The sequence below is a fragment of the Callospermophilus lateralis genome, chromosome 7, assembly GCF_048772815.1.
Source record: "Callospermophilus lateralis isolate mCalLat2 chromosome 7, mCalLat2.hap1, whole genome shotgun sequence".
NCBI lineage: Eukaryota > Metazoa > Chordata > Mammalia > Rodentia > Sciuridae > Callospermophilus > Callospermophilus lateralis.
In genome coordinates this window covers 62421366-62439536 of record NC_135311.1, presented here as the reverse complement: position 1 = coordinate 62439536, position 18171 = coordinate 62421366, and the positions used below count along the sequence as shown (strand labels likewise).

General features: G+C 32.7%; 1 pseudogene across 1 annotated transcript in view; it reads right to left on the bottom strand.

Annotated features, from left to right (window-relative positions):
* LOC143405123 (glycogen debranching enzyme-like) overlaps positions 1–18171 on the bottom strand; it is a 66331-nt pseudogene that overhangs the window by 39761 nt on the left and 8399 nt on the right. Inside the window, exons 2-13 of the transcript XR_013091975.1 lie at positions 15177–15387; positions 14494–14660; positions 13437–13640; positions 10109–10286; positions 9838–9949; positions 5839–5962; positions 5408–5510; positions 5223–5320; positions 3800–3963; positions 2777–2958; positions 862–979; positions 93–256 (exon numbers count right to left, since the gene is read on the bottom strand). The product of XR_013091975.1 is annotated as a glycogen debranching enzyme-like (transcript). The remainder of the gene's footprint in view (positions 1–92; positions 257–861; positions 980–2776; positions 2959–3799; positions 3964–5222; positions 5321–5407; positions 5511–5838; positions 5963–9837; positions 9950–10108; positions 10287–13436; positions 13641–14493; positions 14661–15176; positions 15388–18171) is intronic.

Genomic DNA, 18171 nt, shown 5'->3' with positions numbered 1-18171 from the left:
ATATGTGGATATTCATGCCACAAAATAGCAGATAAGTAAACATCAAAATATCTAGCAAAATAAGTAGATACAAGAAATGGAATGATGCTTACCACAATAGGACACTCGTTATCATGAGTAATATCCATAAACAGAGCATGTGCAATAGCCGGCATTAAGGGTCTCAAGCAGGGCTGAACAAAAGATCCTACAGGTTCTCCTCCATATCGGTAAACTAACCTGCCCTCTTCATGACTATTATATGCATTCATTGCCTCTGCGGAGCATTACAGAACATTTTAACAATTTCTATTACTTATGTCCAAGAAAAGGTTAAATTTCACAATTGATTTTTAAAATAAAGAACACATCAGTATAATCAAAAATAAAACTTCTTTAAGCAATTTCCTAAGTAATTAATGATAATTACTAAATGTTTACTAGTTTAAGTGACCAAAGCAGTCTTTTATAACTTAGGGGGAGAGATGGCTCAGATAGAAAAAAGTAAACCTCAGGTGTTTATTGAGATGTTAGCTATACAAAAATCTATAGGAAAAAAATCTAAAGATTATATCATATACCCAGGTAGAAAATGAAGAACAGATTTGTATATTTTTACCAACAAAAAATGGTTTCGATTGTGAGCCATTAGATCATCCTGCCAACCTTGTGATTTGAAATGAGATCTTTTACCCCAAAGTAGAAATATTTACTGATAAAAATAGATTGAGTTAGATTGGAAACTCTCACATAGACTATCCAAAAGAATATTAATTGTATTGAAAATTATTAAGAATTACATTAAAAAACTACTAAATGTCTTTTAGTACACTTAAACAAAAGCTGAAGTTTTAAATGGGAAAGACACCTCAACAAGCCTACCTCTTATTAAGGAACAAAGATAAGTAACAAAGATATTGTCCAGTTCTTTGTTTCCCATGAACAGTTCAGCTACTACATATAAATTGGGTTGTAATTTCCTAGCAGCATCCAACCTGTACTGAAAAAAGCACAGTCACACATGTAAAAGAGAGAAAACTGAGACAGGAAGGAAGGGAGGAGACAAGACTAGGCATGGGTTTAACACAAGAAGATACATATGGTAAGACAAAATGAAAATTCAGAAAGAATTCCAAATGAAGTTTGATGTACAAATGTGACAAAACAACAAAGAGAACCAACAAACATAGGGAATATGAGAATATGTAGAGTAAAGCAGTTAAAAAGAAGTTTAGATTTTGCAGAGATAGGGACACAAGGGAGAAAAGAAGAAGAAAAACGTTAGTGCTTTTAAAAAATGTAACCTGTATCACTGCAATTCTGCCAGTATTTCTCCCTGCTTCTTGTATGTATATATATATAATTTGTAGTTGGACACAATACCTTTATTTTATTTACTTTTATGTGGTGCTGAGGATCGAACCCAGGGCCTTGCACGTGCTAGGTGAGTGCTCTAAAGCTGAGTCACAACCCCAGCCCTTGTTTGTTTGTTTTTAATATCTAGTCAGACTGTTAATTTCCAGGTGGTTTCCTAAGTAATTAATGATAAATTCCTTCCTGGTGAATTATTTAGCAATTGTAAAATTTAGGTCTGACTGACCAAATTGAAGCCTGCAGATAACAAACTCTTAAGCCACTGAGTCCCATTTTCAATTCTGTAAATATTCCAATGAAATTGACATAGGTATATTAAAACAGGTAAAAAAATCATAATCTAGAGCTTACATATATTAATCAAATTTATATTATTATATAATTAATCATATTATATAATATGTATTCTATATTGTATACTCTATTAAGTTTTTATATGCATTCCATATATGGGATTATAGGACAAAATAGATTAAACTCATTACAATTTCTACCTCTGAGACTTATGATCTACATTGATGCTACACAGAATCAGAAAATAGTAGCTTATAATAAAAAAAATTAGATTGGTTCCAAAAATGTTTTAACATATCCTTACATAAAAGATAACAAAATACCTGGAATCCTAACAAGCACAATCCTAGAGAATTTTATAACTTAAAATTAAGTGAATTAAGTTAGCTTTAACATTCAGTTGTGCCATAATGTTATAAGTATATATTTGTGTGTGTGTACATACATGTATATATTTTTTTGCTATTGTTAAAGCACAATATGAAGACAAAGAGCTGCCATTTGGGGAGGTAAATAATGTTCTATCAGCCAATGTTCTTATTTCATGTTTACTTAATTAATGTTTACTAAATCTCTCAAAAATCAAATCAATTTTTCATCACAGGACTTGAGACATATATATTATAGAAAATTATTGAAATAGGTATTTTTCAGATAAGCACGTATTTCCAAAAAATTGTTGCTAGGAAGCTATCAAGGATATTATTAGCAAGATTAAAATTATAAGTATTTATTTACAAAGTTGTATTAGGTAGAAGATAATATTAAAAATATTGGCATTATTCAAAAGTTGCTTTAAAAAGTCCAAAAGAGGAATAGACAATAGTTATATTTACACTTTTGTTTTCATAAATAATTGATAAAAATGGAATTATTGACAAATATGATCGCTCTTCCTGAATTCTTCCTGAATTAAAATTTAAAAATTAACTTGCTAAACATTTTATAACCCAATATTCCTTGACAATTGCATTTAAAGGTTGTTAGAATTATTCAAATTATACAAAAATATAATTCAATGCCAAATCAATGCTCCTGTTCAACTAGCTATCTGTATAGTCTACTTGAGGAAAGCTGGGAAGAAATCTTGAATATCTTTGCTTAATGTGGATGAATTGTTTTTCTATACCTCAGCTACATGAAGAGGTGTTGAATGGCAGTTATCAAGACGCACTCCCTGGAAATAAGTTGCAGTTATTTCGGTATATTTTTTCATATGTGCCCAGAGATAAGGGCAGTCCTCTGGTTTATTTCCATAGCGTAATTTAAAACTGACTCCCCAACAAAACAGTTCTCTTCTTAAATAAACAACTGAACTTGTTAAAAAAGAAGTTTGTTTTCAATGGCTTAAGAAACAGAATAAAAACATTTACTTCAAGGAACTATACCATTTTAAAACTGCATTATTTCTACCATAAATGATTTATTGGCTAAAATCATATCTAAAATGATATAGGACAAAGTTTTCTATCTTAGATATATGTGGCAAAAATTACACCTTATAGTCTCTTCTAAAAGTTTGAGCTCAATTTCAAAATTCCAAGTTATTTCTTGAGGAAAAATAGTGATAGTATTATCATAGACTCTTATAACTATAGTTCTACCAAAACATTTTAAGGCTCCGTCTCCAACTTGCTACTCAATTTTGGCAAGAGGTTATATTAAATTCATGGCATATAGAAGAATTTCTTTTTTTCGTTTAGAATGGTTAGAAGAGAAAGGGCAGAAATACTTAAGCCCAAGGTCATATTCTTAAATAATAACATGTAAGATTTCTGAATCAATTCTAAGGTCATAATAATAAACTACTAATTCTAAACTGTTGAAAAAAATACATATCAAGGTGTTTCCTATAAAACGCTTCCCGGCAATAACATGGTTGTTGAAAACAAGATGCTAGAGTAAGTGAGGGGAACCTAAAAAAAAAATTAGTTTCTGGTATAACTGCCTTTCAAATACCTTAATACCTCTCTGGCCAGTGGTTGAAAATCTCTCTTATGTAGATGTAATTATAACAGCATTAGTTTCAAAGTTCTACCTCCTTTTCTTCTCTCTCAAACTGGTGAAACAGTTTAAAAACCTCTAGCCTAGTGGGGAAACAAATCAAAAAAACAGAACATATTGAACTTTCTATGAAATTTTTTCCCTGTACATTGAGAAGTCAAAAGTGATGTACCTGGTTCAGCAAAGTTTCGAAGAGGATCATCTCCCATCACCCATCCATTATGTGCCATGAAAAAACAAGCTTTATTTGGAAGGTGAATCATAGATTCTTCTGCAGATAAGGCCATTTCTTCAAATGGGAAAGTAAAATACCTATAGAGATAAAATTAAATATTAAATCCACACAGAGAAACTGCTTGGAGAGAATCTGAATTAGCAACATTAAAAATTAAATTTCCTTATGAGTATAATAAATAAAATTAGTGTGACACCATTTACTGGGAAAAAAACTTCAATATAGGTGAAAAATCAATAAACATTATTTACCTCCTCAAATGGCAGTAAATCTAATAGGATCTGACGAATGGAGTTAACATTGTAGCATATATAATGCTAACATTTTAAGGAATTTTTAAAACCTCTCTTAAAATCACAAGAAAACAATTGAGATATTAATGCTACTTCTTTATAAAGTAAAGAACTATGGGGTTGGGGTATAGCGCAATGGTAGATGGCTTGTACAGCCCCTGGGCCCAATCAACAGCAAAGTTAAAAACAAAAGTTAAAAAAAAGAGGAGGAAAAAATAAGGATCTAAATGCTTGCTCAATTTGATTAACACTGTATTTATCACTAACTGCTATGGTTTGAGTGTGTCTCCCAAAAGTTCATGTGCTGGAATCTTAATTTCTTAATGTGAGAGTGTTAGAAGATGGGCATTATTTTTAGTACTTGGGTCATATGAGTGGAGTCCTCATGAATGAATTAATGCCTTTCTTGTGGGAGACTCACACAAGGGACTGGATTAGTTATCAAGAGAGTGGGTTGTTAGAAAGTAAGACTGCCCCTCCTATCATGAGTTGAGGCAGCTGGAGGTGCTTATCAGAAGCTGAGTAAATGCTAGCGTAACACTCTTAGACTTCTCAAGTCTCCAAAACCTTGAACAAAACTAAATCTTGCTTCTTTTTTTTAATATTTATTTTTTAGTTGTAGTTGGACACAACGACACAACTATTTTATTTATTTATTTTTATGTGGTGTTAAGGATTGAATCCAGGGACTCACATGTGCTAGACTCTGCCACTGAGCTACAACCCCAGCCCCTAAACCTTGTTTCTTATGAATTACCCAACATCAAGTATTTTGTTACCACAACAGAAAACAGACTAAGACACTAAGTATGCAGACCTCCAGAAACATTAATGTAAATAACAACTATAAATTTGTTCATATGGATGATCATTTTTCTAACTAAAGATTTGCCTAACACAATTAAGCCTAATTCCAAATCAAAACTCTCGTAGTTTAAGAAATGTACTGCAGTTGTGCTTTAAAGGAAACATTCAGGTTAATTCACAGTTAAAAACAAATTTTAGTTTTTAATCGTTCACGAAAAGAAAAGAAAATGGAATACCTGGTAACTAAAGGATATCTTCTAGTGACAGGTCCTAGTTTAGGACCATGGCCAGCCAGTTGTTCATAAAACACATTTCCCAAAAGGCAATTAACTGCCTGGAAAACATTAAATTATATTGCATCATCATCAACAATAAAAAATAGTTTAAAGACTCAAAGAAAAGCAATAAATATAGGTAAAACCTGTTCCTGATGATAATTCATGAGTTGATGCTTCTCTGAATTCAATTCATCAATTCTATTACGGAACCAATTACAGCATTCTTCAATCGCAGCTGGCCCATCACTAGAGCAGATAAAGCAATACAAACCTATTTAACGTGTTTTACAAAACTTACAAATAAAATTTTTCTAACAAGGGTCATAGAAATCTTAATCATCAGAATCTTATTATGACTGAAAAACTTTTCCAACAGTAAAGACTGTTACATACATGCACAGGAATATGACCTGGCACAAATAAAAAACATGAATATGTCATGTGCTGAAGTAGAATTAGGGTGCCTATTTCATTTCATATGAAGGATTTCAATAAGCTCTTTGAAAATTATACTAGCCATAATGGTTTATAAGTAGTAGCAGTATTTATTTCACAAAGAAAACAAATAACATACTCATGTGGTATAAAAGTCGCTAGTGCAATGTTCATATCCACAGTGCAGCCAAGCCTTCTGTATTCAGGATCCTGAATAATCTTCAGATGCTGCTTCGGATCAGACTTGGATACTCTCCTATTTCCTGAAAGAAGAAAAGATGAGTGCTTAAATGCAAATATTCACAGGGAGATTATAACTGTCACTGATTTTAAATTTTTTTAAATATTTAGTTTTTAGTTGTACACAATACCTTTATTTTATCTATTTTTATGTGGTGCTGAGGATCAAACCCAGGGCCTCGCATGTGCTAGGTGAATGCTCTACCGCTGAGCCGCAACCCCAGCCCCTGATTTCAAATTTTAAATATACAATTATTTCATAGAAAATAAAACAAATATTAATTTCATAACCATCTTCCTACTCCTCCATCCTCCTGCTTATCATCTCCATACCACATATCATACACATACACACAGTGGGTGGAGGTAACATACAGAGACAAAAATATCATTATGAAACAAAAAACAAACAAACATAGGGATTGTTATCAGTTCAATTCAAGCCCCACTTTTTTGCTCTCAGTCAATGTCCACTACTACTATTGCTTCTTCTTTTTTTAACACTGCTGGGAATCAAATTCAAGGCTTTATGAGTGCCAGGAAATACTCAACTCCTTCAGCCCTACTTATTAAACTTTATGACATCTGGACTTTGGTAGTAGCATTTTCTTCTCAAGTGCTACCAAATAGTCTAACCTCAGGAGTTGTGTTTCCTCAAAGATTGCTTCCAATTCTAAAGTAAATCTTATTAAAAACTTGACTTTCTTTGCTTTCTCTGAAAGAAGTACTTGTGATGGAAGGCGGGAATGAACGGTGGGCATATCTGAGCCAACTCTAAACGGAGGTAGGCCCTTTGGAGAACACTTGGTGCAATTTCACTGATCTGAGACCACTCCATTGCTTTTGCGGATGTCTGACTCAGAGAGAATTCTGTTATACTGAGGAATTTATTGGGTGAAACAGCCCCAGGTTCAAACACAACTCCCGGGAGATGGAGAGAGATACCAGTGCCCCAACTAGTCTTGAGGTGCCAGCTGCCTCCAGGAGGAAGAATTACTGGGCAAGTGGTAAGTCACCAATTAGGCTAACTTCCCCCACAGCCTCCTGCTTCTTGTTTTCCTTTGAAGAACCCTTCCTCACAATAAATTCCTTTGGCCTGTTTCTTTATAAATAAAGCATTTGTGGGCTTTTTCCTTTGTTATATACTAGGCTTAATTTTCCATTAATTAATTAATTTGTCCTTGTTTTATTCTAAAGAGACCTTGAAATGGCTTACAAAAACATAAGCAATAAAGTAAAACAGATTCTTAAAACCCAATTTCTAAGGTTCATCTGGAAGAGTAAAACTGCTAAAAAATGCTTGAGAAAGAAAAAAACAAATCTATACCAGTAGTATCAATAAATAGTTTTTAGTATTGATAGAATTGAAGGCAGATAAATGGAAAACACAGATAAAAGCCTAAAGTATATTTAGGATATGGCTATACACTAAGAAGTATTATGGTTGTATTTCAAATCAGTGTAAAATTATGGATTATCAATTTAACAACATTTTAAAAATAAAGCTAAATACCTTTTTCATGTGATACACATAAATTGTAGCTTCATAAAATATTTTATTGGAAAATATGAATAATATTATTAGAAAAAACAGTATGTTTATGAAAAGCCTTTTCTAAACACGATGTGAAAAGCCATAATAGAAAAGACTGACTACATTGAAAATAAACAGCACCATAAGCAATATTTAAAAGATCAACAGCATACTAAGAGAATATATTTAACACCTATATAATAAGTAATCATCAATAATAATGAATCAATTTGAAAAGGACAAACAGTCCAATAAAAAATGGGAAGAAATACTAACACACAATTAGTGCAAGAAATGTAAGTGGCTAATTAACATGTGAAAAGATACTTTATTAATATAAAAAGAAATATCAACTAAGAAGATATTTAACCATACATACCAAGATGATTTGCCTGATTGAAAAAAGATTTTAAAGATTATTGGTATCACATGTTGGTGAGAGTTTTTCAAAACATGTGAGTAGGTATAATTTTAAAAAAGCAATTTGATGATATCTATTGTATTTGAAATTTGCATATCCTTTGACCTACTTGTTTTACGTATAACAATTTATCCTGTAGATCTACTTATATAGCAAATAAACATACATATACAGGGTATATTTCAGATAGTACGGCTTATAAGAATATAAGTTCCACTAGGGCAAGGTTCTTGCTATGTTTGCCACTGAATTCTCATGCCTGAGTGTCCAGCACACAGTAGGTGGATCAATAAAAATGCATTGAATGGGGCTGGGGATGTGGCTCAAGCGGTAGCGCGCTCGCCCGGCATGCGTGCGGCCCGGGTTCGATCCTCAACACCACATACAAACGAAGATGTTGTGTCCGCCGAAAACTAAAAAATAAATATTAAAAATTCTATCTCTCTCTCTCTCTCTCACTCACTCTCACTCTCTCTTTTAAAAAAAAAAATGCATTGAATGAAAGAATTACAAAAAAATTGGGGAAAAAAAGCTAGTTAAAGTACTCTTTTTATTTTTAAACATTTGTTTGTCTGTTTGTTTGTTTATTTATCTATCTATTTTTTATGTGGTGCTGAGAATGGAACCCAGTGCCTCACACGTGCTAGGCAAGCACTCTACCACTGAGTCACAATCCCAACCAGTTAAAGTATGTTAAAACAGTGTATTGCTACTTGGGAGTTAAGAGAAATAACTATAATAAATTCATATTGTCAACTAATGGACAAATTAAATAGTCCATGCTTTAGTTTAATGTATATAACATATATACAAATATAAAACGAGTATATATATATATATATATATATAAAATTTACAGAGAGAATTATGTAAAACCACATGTAAAATCTGAATTTCTTTCAAAAATAATCTGAAAGGAAACACAGAAACTATTACTTGGTAGTTCCCTCAAAGTATGTTTTGTAGGAGGGGAAGTTGCACATTGTATTTTATTATATTTTGAACTATTTGGGGCTTTTTCCCTTTATAATGAGCACACATATTACATATAAATGATACTACTTATAAATATTAAAGGAGAGAGAAATTTTTGGTGAATGAAATATGAAGCAAAATCAGGACTAAAAGTTCCTGTATTATGATACATACTTGTAAAAGTTGATGCCTGAATCTAACTGAGTTCTTAAATGTAAAGGCAAACTCATTTCTACTTCAAAGGCAGTATATTTGGGTCCTATTCTAGTTTTGGTCTCTGGACAAGGAAGAAAATTTCCTATTTTAAAAGAACCCCTCCAGGGTCCCCAAACATCCTCCCAGCTGGGCTGTCCCATACTACTTGCAGATACTTTCTTCATAATCCTTTCTAATTTGTCTCCTAAAAACCTCAAGTTCTCTTTGAGTATGTTTTTTCCTCTTATTTTGTTAAGGGGACACTGATTAACTAGATTAGTTACATCCTTAACTGAATATTTACTTCTTTACCTTTTATTATTAGCTAATATCTAGCTTCAGTCTCACTAGTTATAAGGAGGGTGTTTGTGGTGAACACCATTGGTTGGAAGTCCCTCTTGCATAGTTAAGATTCTTACCTTAGACAGCAGAAGATTCACATTTCTCGATTTCAAAGCCTTGTTCAAGCCTTTCTCAGCTGAAGTAACCTGCTCTACCTAATTCCCATTCATGCTTTTAACAAATATATGCTGAGTTTCACTATATTCTGAGCATTCTGCCAACAATAAAATAAAAATTGGGTTTATTATTAGAGCATGCCCTTTAGATGTTTCAGCTTCCAGAATCAGTTTTCAAATACCAAAAACAACAAAACTATTGTATCAAAACAACAGATTTAATGAATATTAACCAAGAAAAAAAAGGAGTTATCCTTTTAAAAGTAATATTAAATTTCTTAAAATTGATAGGAACAATCTACTGCATCTATTTACCTTGTGTTAGAAGTCTTCTAAATTGTTCAACTGCTTTGTGAACATCTACTTGGAAAAATTCCCACAGTTGGATCTTTGGAAAAATATCCTCCCAAATTATTTTTCGAATACACTGAAAAATTTTAACAGTTAAAACATATTTTTAAATATTTCACCAAATATTGTTTAACATATTAAATACTGATTATAAATAATTTTCAGCTATATATTTAATTTGTACTTAAGATTTTGTTATTTTGATTTAGTGTGGTATTACTGTATAAACACTTACATTCATGTGTTGATCATTTTCAATCAAAGCAGGTATTCCTTTTTCTTTGTATTTCACTTCTGCAACATCACAGGAAAAATGCCAGAGTGCTCTAAGACCCAGGCAGGTTTTAAGTGTGGAGAATTCACAAGATTATATGCAGATTCTGGATGTTCCTGGATCCATTTACTATTAGCAGCTTAAAAAAAATAAAAACAAATAAATTTGAACAAAAGAAAACTCATATCTTGTAATTAAATTGAAAATGGTATTTATGTTAAGTTTAAAGATGAAATATCAACATCTACCACCCACTTCCTTCTATATTTAGATATCGATATTTTATACTGATTCTGTTTTATGAAAAAAAAACTTTGGTTTTGGTATCTTCTTATACACTTGTTTTTTAACTTAAATATTGCTTAGGAAAACACAAAGAAAGAAAAATTAGTTCTTTCACAAGTAACATCTTTGCATAGCTAATCCTAAAGGGTAAAATATGTTGTTTTTATGAGATTGAGAAATTGCTAATTTAATTTTTTAAATAGACAAAAGTTAGACCCAATTTGTTTTATGTTTACAATGGACTAATGCCCCCTGAATTCATACTGAGGAATACAAGTGGTTAGAAAAATGGAAAGTAATACCTACTGCACACCCAGAATTGTTCTATGCAGTTAAATACACTTTGTTATTCTCATTTCCTCTCACACAATACAGAACATACTGTTATGTTCCTCTCATAGAGGAGGAACTAAGGCTCAAGGGTTGAGTAATTTGGCCAGAGGAATTAATGTCTCTCTTCAGAATCTGCGATTGTGACCACTTTGCTGTGCTGATGAGATGACCATGTTTGTGTCTTATTTACTCAGTGAGCACTCTTACAGAATTTTAGAATCAGTATCATTTTTAGTTTCTGTCATTTATTTAGTAAGCAATTTAGTTATTATTTATTTATACCCACAATAAATAAACACTTAGGTGAAGTCAGGATATATAAGGAGCAGAAATCATATAATAAAAGTGAAATTAAAGCCCAGCTTGGTGTGCACATCTGTAATCTTAGCTATGTAAGAGGCTGAGACAGGAGAATCAAGAGGTTATAAGCCAGCATGGGCAACTTAGTGAGACCCTGTCTCAAAATAAAATAAAAAGGGCTGGGGATATAGCTCAGTGGCAGAATAACTTACTTAGAATGCACAAGGCCCAAGTACTGCCAAAAAAAAAAAAAAGTTAAATTGATAGTTCTACAAATTGGCACCAAGATACTGCCCCCTAGATTTATCATCACATTCACTGAAATTCAAGTTAAAAAAGACAAAATGTAGTCATATTTGTATCCCATTAGGATTTTCACTTACTGGTGATGTAACCTAGTGGTAGTCTCATGAGCAAGGCCCTGGGTTTGATTCTGAGGACTGTGCACGTGTGTGTGGGCGCGCGCGCGCGCGCGCGCGCGCACACACACACACACACACACACACACACAGATATGTATGTTAAGGATAAATGACAAGGATATCCTGATATTTTTTCTTTTGATATGTTGCCCTAACTGGTCTTGAATTAGTAGGCTCAAACAATCTTTCTGCCTCAGATTCCTAAGAGGCTGGCCATCTTCATGTCTGACTCTACCCAATTGTTTTGAAGGGTAAAATCTTAAAACTCTATTTATTTTCTCAATATTTTGATACAAAATCAAGTGGTAAGTGAAAGAATTCTAAACATTAGGTAGTGTAAGTATTTTTCTAATTTTACATGAAAGAGAAATCCACTCTATAGACTTCTGGAGTGTAGTAGTATAGAACTCAGCAAGTACTATCCCCAGCAAAACAATTGGTGAGAATTATAAAATACAATCATCTAAAGTCTCTGAAAATTATCCTGTGAACATTTAGCATATGGAGAGCATTTATCTAATGTAAGAACAGTAATTGTCTCGCAATATGATCAATAGTAACACATATACTAGACCATGCACTTAGAAGGCATAGCTTCCCTTTACCATCTTCTCTGGGTGGGATATGACATAGAAATTGGAGCAGCCATGTTTGATTAAGAGCTGTAAGCAAAGCAATGGAGACAGCAGAGCTACAAGAGAAACAGCCTCCTTTCCCTGCACATTGAGCTAGTACTCTAGTCCTGAAATGCCTACCTAATCTTTTGTAAAATCTACATACAATCTCAATGTTAAGTCACTTTTTCTGTCTCTGTGTTACAGCTACCTAAGCCATAGTCTAACTTTTACCATTTGTAACTAATACAATGCCATCACATGATTTGATGAATTTGACATAAATACTATTATAGATGCCTAAGTAATTACCAATACTGTCAATTTTATAAGTAATGAATACTTAGTTGTTTAGATTACAATGGCTTCACTGTAGATTTTGAAACCTGGTTTCCAGGAACACAAAGAAACACCCAATGTTAGAATATATCTATTTTTTCAACCTAATTTTGCTGCTATTGTTGGAGATTATCATCTATATTGATGAAATAGATCAATAAATTTTTTAAGTATCTTCATAATTCCTATGTTTACTTGGAAAATACCTCATGAAATTTCTTGAATTTTTGAACCACCCAGAATTCCTGTTCTATATATATGCAAATTAGTGGTCTCCACACTCTTCAACATTGTGGCCCACAGAATATTTTGTAAGGTATAATGGGTTAAACTGAATACATGCCCAGAGGCATCATCAGTCCAGACTCAGTTGCTATGACAGGTAAGAGGAATAACTATCTCCTTGAAGATCATCAGTTGAGAAAATTTGGTACATTTTATAGAACTCTACATAGCTAAGGTATCTTGGGAACAAAAATCATCTTTTTTGGTGCTGGAGATGATCTAAAGCTCTTTTAATACGTGAAGGATATAACTTCTGAGAGTTTACTGATAATTAAGTAGAAATCATGTAGTTCTTTTCATACATGCTATAGTACCAGATATTTTGCTATACAGAATATGTTTGTTAATCTGGAAAGTATTAATACTCTATGTTGAGATATGATTATTAGGTCCTTTCTATCATGACTCTTTTTATAAACATCACATACAAATTATATATTGACTATATCCTCAACTAGCACTGTTCTTTTAGAACAAAAAAAGTGATACTATATACAGTGATATTTGAAGCTGAATGACATTATCATCATGTATGTCTATAAAATTTACATTACATAAGGAATGAGGATGTGGCTTGATTCTGAAATGCTTGCCTAACAGTTTTGAAGCCCTGAGTTCAGTTCCCATCACTGAAACAAACTGTTATTTAAAATATCGAGGAATGAAATAATCAGAATTTAATATTCTCATCAAAATTAATGAAGTTCATACCAGTATGATTGTAGACAACATCTGTAATACAAAGAATATTCCATTCTTTTTTCAGTTTTTCCACGGCCTGTCCAACATCATGCCATGTATACTTTTTATTAGGTCTTGAGAAATCAGGATTTAATTCTAACTGATCAGCCAGGGAGTAGCACGACCTAGATAGTCCGAGTGTCTGCAGTGGGGTGAAATGAATCATATTGTAACCTGAAAAGCAAGACAACAAAGACCACTGTAAGAAAAAACAAACAAAACCAACCTAAAATTAAGAAAAATATCAATGTAAACTTTCTTAAGTAAAATAAAAAGGCTACCATGCTTTTGGAAAAGAAGTCAACGACTTAGGCTCAAATTCTAGCTGTACCAAAAGAGACTTTAAGCAAGTCCACTTATATCTTTCAGAATATCAGTGTCCTCATCTACAGGACCAGGGTAATAAAATAGTGTACTAGAAAAAAATCACAAAACAATGCTTAGTTATTATTAGGGATTCAATTTCTATTTGTTGAATAGATATATTTATACACAAAAATATCAGTATATACTCATCTCCTAATTTTAATGTTTTACAGTACTTACAGTACATAGTTATGCCAGTGAACTTTTCATTCCTGTCTTCACCCTACATTTAAGTTGAAAATAGAAAATTAATGTTACTCCTATTTTATGTAAGAGTAAAATAAGTTTTATCTTATTGTAAGTATTGTTGGTAGCTCATGCCTTCCATGTGAAAAGTCAATATTTATTAATTAAAATTATATAATAATATATTTCCTCTACATTTTAATAGTTTGCTACTGGTTTTATATGTCAAAGCAAAAATCTCAGAAATAACAATGATCACATTTTATCATAGATGTCCTTAAGTTGAACAACATAACTTGACATTTTTATGGATTAAAAAGGGTCAACTTTAAAAATTTTCATATGGTTCATATAATTACTAAATATATTAAGAGGTGAAATTAGAAGTAGGAGCAAAACCTCTGAAATCTGTATTTCAGAGGATAATTACATTTATTTTAAAAAAGAAAAGGAAAAGAAACCAAGCTGACATCACCTGACTCTTTTGCAACCCTCAGTCTGTCTTCCCATTCATCCAAAGGTCCCAAACACTTGGCTAAGAATGTCTGGAGGGTAACACAGTCCAAGGGTAAAACGTGATCATCACTGCCAACACGTAAATCAGGGTCCACAACTATGTAACCTCCACCACTTTTCTCATTTCTAAGGAAAAAAAGCAAAATTAAAATTTTCCATTTAATGAGAGGGAAAAAGTGAGATTTTTCTAGTATCTGAATAACTGGAAGGAACTATCCTATTTAAAATTATATTATTTCTAACACATACAATAATTTACAAAGTTGCAACAAAACTTAATGGAAAGCAATTTTTTACCCATTCTGCATTATTACACAGTTAATACTACATTGCACAATAACTATATAATTATACCACATACAATATACATAATATCTAATAATGTTGTTTTAATGAAAAACAAATGTACTAGAATTTATCAGAAATAGCCAGAACACTTAAATAAATATCATCCTATAATCAGGTTGTAGGAAAAGACTAGATAATCTCATAGAAATTGAAGAGTCATATTCTATTTGTATCTCAAAAAGCAATGTAAAAATTATACTGCCATGGTTGATAACTTTTTATAAATTACATAACTTCAAGTTTTACAATGAATTAACTTTTTTCCCCATATACACAACACCTAACTTCACTTACCCTTGAAGGAAGTAATACTGAAATGATCCTGATTGTTGCAGATTAAGTTTACAATATTTATCAGAATCATCTTCTCTTTCTGTCAGATTTTCCCAATCCAAGGAACGGAATTTTTCTCTATTAAATGTTTCTCCAGGAAATGGGTAATTTGTATACACAGTAACTGCTTTACCCTGCAAAGTTGGGCCTAATCGGAACTGTAGTTCAAACCCTAAATAAAAACCATATTTTAAAAAATTATGTTAAAAATACTGTTTTATTTAAAGAATTATAAAAACTAAGATTCTGGTTTAGCTGCATTTTGTTTTACCAAGTATAGTAAACATTGTGGAACCATCTGGTTCACAATGTCCTGTTTCTTTCCCTGTAAACTGATTCCTATTCACATAGTTACTTTAAGATGTGAAAATTCTTACATCCTTATTTATATTGATCTCCTCAACCCCTCACAGCACCCTACCCTCACCCCTAAATTGACTTGTGCAGAGGTGGGCATCTGAGTGAAGATGTTGTTCAGTATTTTTCAAACTGCAGCAGAGAAAGTGAGTTTCTCTATGGTGTCAAGAGTATGAGATTGTATATAAAACTTGGGAGGTATACTGGGACAACTATCGTACTCTACAAAGAAAACAAGTCTTCAGTGAAAGAAGTCAAACTCAAAAGAGGCAGAGTTTGAACTTTTCATAATTCTGAAGGCATGTGAGCCCCATATTGATATCTGCTGAAATACAGTGGTATGCTAACAAAGATGTACCAACTGGCTGGAGTGGTGGGAAACACTAACTTGTAGTACTTGTTGACTTCTTGATAAGAACAATTCCACCATGGGTAATCTAAAGCTATTGAAGCCACATCATTGAATGTGGAATCAGAAGGGAAGTACACATTGGTTCTTCTGAGTGAGTACATGAACTTCCACATGAACTTCTATCCCTACTCATCGTGATTTAGTTATTAAAATCTTTGTTGGAATCCTGACACCCAAGATATTCCCATTCTTTCCCAAGTCATACTATTTCTATTAAACTATACCTGAGACTTGTATTACAAGTACTTATCATTAGAGGCAACAACAACAAAACCCCATTATAGTTAAATCTTTACTGTTGAAGAGTTTTGGTTGGTTTAAGGAAGACTTTGAACTTTTGTTACAAGTGTTAGAATGTGAAAGTTTTGACTACACTCCAGTCTGTTAGGAATATAAAGCTTCTAAATATGATGTATCTCAATTAATGATAGGCAAAAAAACCCTGAAGGCAGCAGGAAATTTAGTTAAGTATAATTTTTAATACTTAAGGAATATTTTTGAGAAGATAGGCAATACTAATCGCTATAATAACTGATTTATTAAATAGCCAATAAAATAATAAAACATTAAAGACTGAGCACCTATGGGGAACAAAATAGAAAATTATTCCACCCTTGCAGTGCTGGAGTTCTAGAGAGGAAAGAGCATATTAAACAATGAACTTCACAAATAAATAAGTAAAGGAGGGGACATATATTGAGAAAAAAAGGGGAAATAAGCATTTTAAGGACAACGGAGGAGAGGAAAGATGTTAATGTGGTGGCAGAAATTTTAAACAGGATGGTAATTGAGAAGCTAAAGGGTGTGAGAGAAGTAAGGTAATTGGTCACATCTCTATTATGGCCATCTAGGGAAAGCACTGACTATGCGAAGAAAACAGGACAATAAAACTAGTATTTAAGTATGTGCTGGTTTCAGAAATGACAAGCAGCTTAGTATAGCTGGGTTGGAATAAGGTGAGGGAAAGGAAAAAGAAAGGAAACAGGTAATTAGATCATACAGACCTTCTAGGCCACTGTAAGTATTTTGGCTTCTCTTATCAGAATGAGAACACAAAGAAAAAGTTCTTGAAGGAAATTATTAGAGTTGCTCCCATGAATAGGTGAATAAAGGAGGAAAATAGCCTTAATGCTGAATACGGAAAAAGATTTAATGGTCTGAATAGAAGATTAAATGAGTCAAAATATTCCCTTCAGCAAAAGCCTAGTCCAGAGCAAGACCCTAACTCTTTTCAATTCTATGAAAGCTAAGGGAAGTAAGAAAAGGTTGAAGTTAGCACAGGTGGGCTCATGAGGTTTAAGGAAAGAAGATATCCTAATATAAAAATCAAAGCAGATTCCAAGGTGGCAGCTGCAGTATGAAGATCTAAGATTATTGATGAAGATGAAGGTGGCTACATTAAACAGATTTTACATGTAGATGAAACAGTCTTATAGTGCCATCTAGGAGTTTTTCATAGCTACAGAGAAGTCAATGCATGGCTTCAGAGGCAGGCTGACACTTGTTAGGGCTTATGCAACTGGTGAATTTATGTCAAAGTCAGTACTCACCATTCTGAGAATCCTAGGAACCCTAGGAATTATACTATATCTACTTTGACTGTATTCTATAAGTAGAACAGCAAAGCCTGGATGATAGCACATCTGTTTACAACATGGTTTACCGAATATTTTTAAATCCACTGTTGAGACCTACTGCTCAGAAAAAAAAAAAAAGTTTCTTTTAAAAATATTACTGCTCATTGACAATGCACCTGGTTATATCAGAGCTCTGACGCAGAAGTACAATGAGATTAATGTTTGCATGCCTGTTTAAAAAAGCATTCATTCTGTAGCCCATGGATCAAGGAATAATTCTGACTGTTAAGTACAAATATATGTATGTATTGAGTGGTACTAGGGATTGAACCCAGGGAAGTTCTCTTAGTGATATCCCCAGCCCTTGCTTTTAAATTTCTGTTTTGTTTTGAGGCAGGATCTCACCAAGTTGCTCAAACTGGCCTCGAACTTGTGATCTACCTCTTTCTTCAGCCAGCTGAGTTTCTGGAATTAAAGATGTGTACCATTGTGCCCTGGTAAGTCTTTATTATTTAAGAAATACATTTTGTAAGACTAAAGTTGGCATCAATAGTGATGGATCTGGATAAAGTAAACTGAAAACTTCTCAAAAGGATTTGCCATTCTAGGT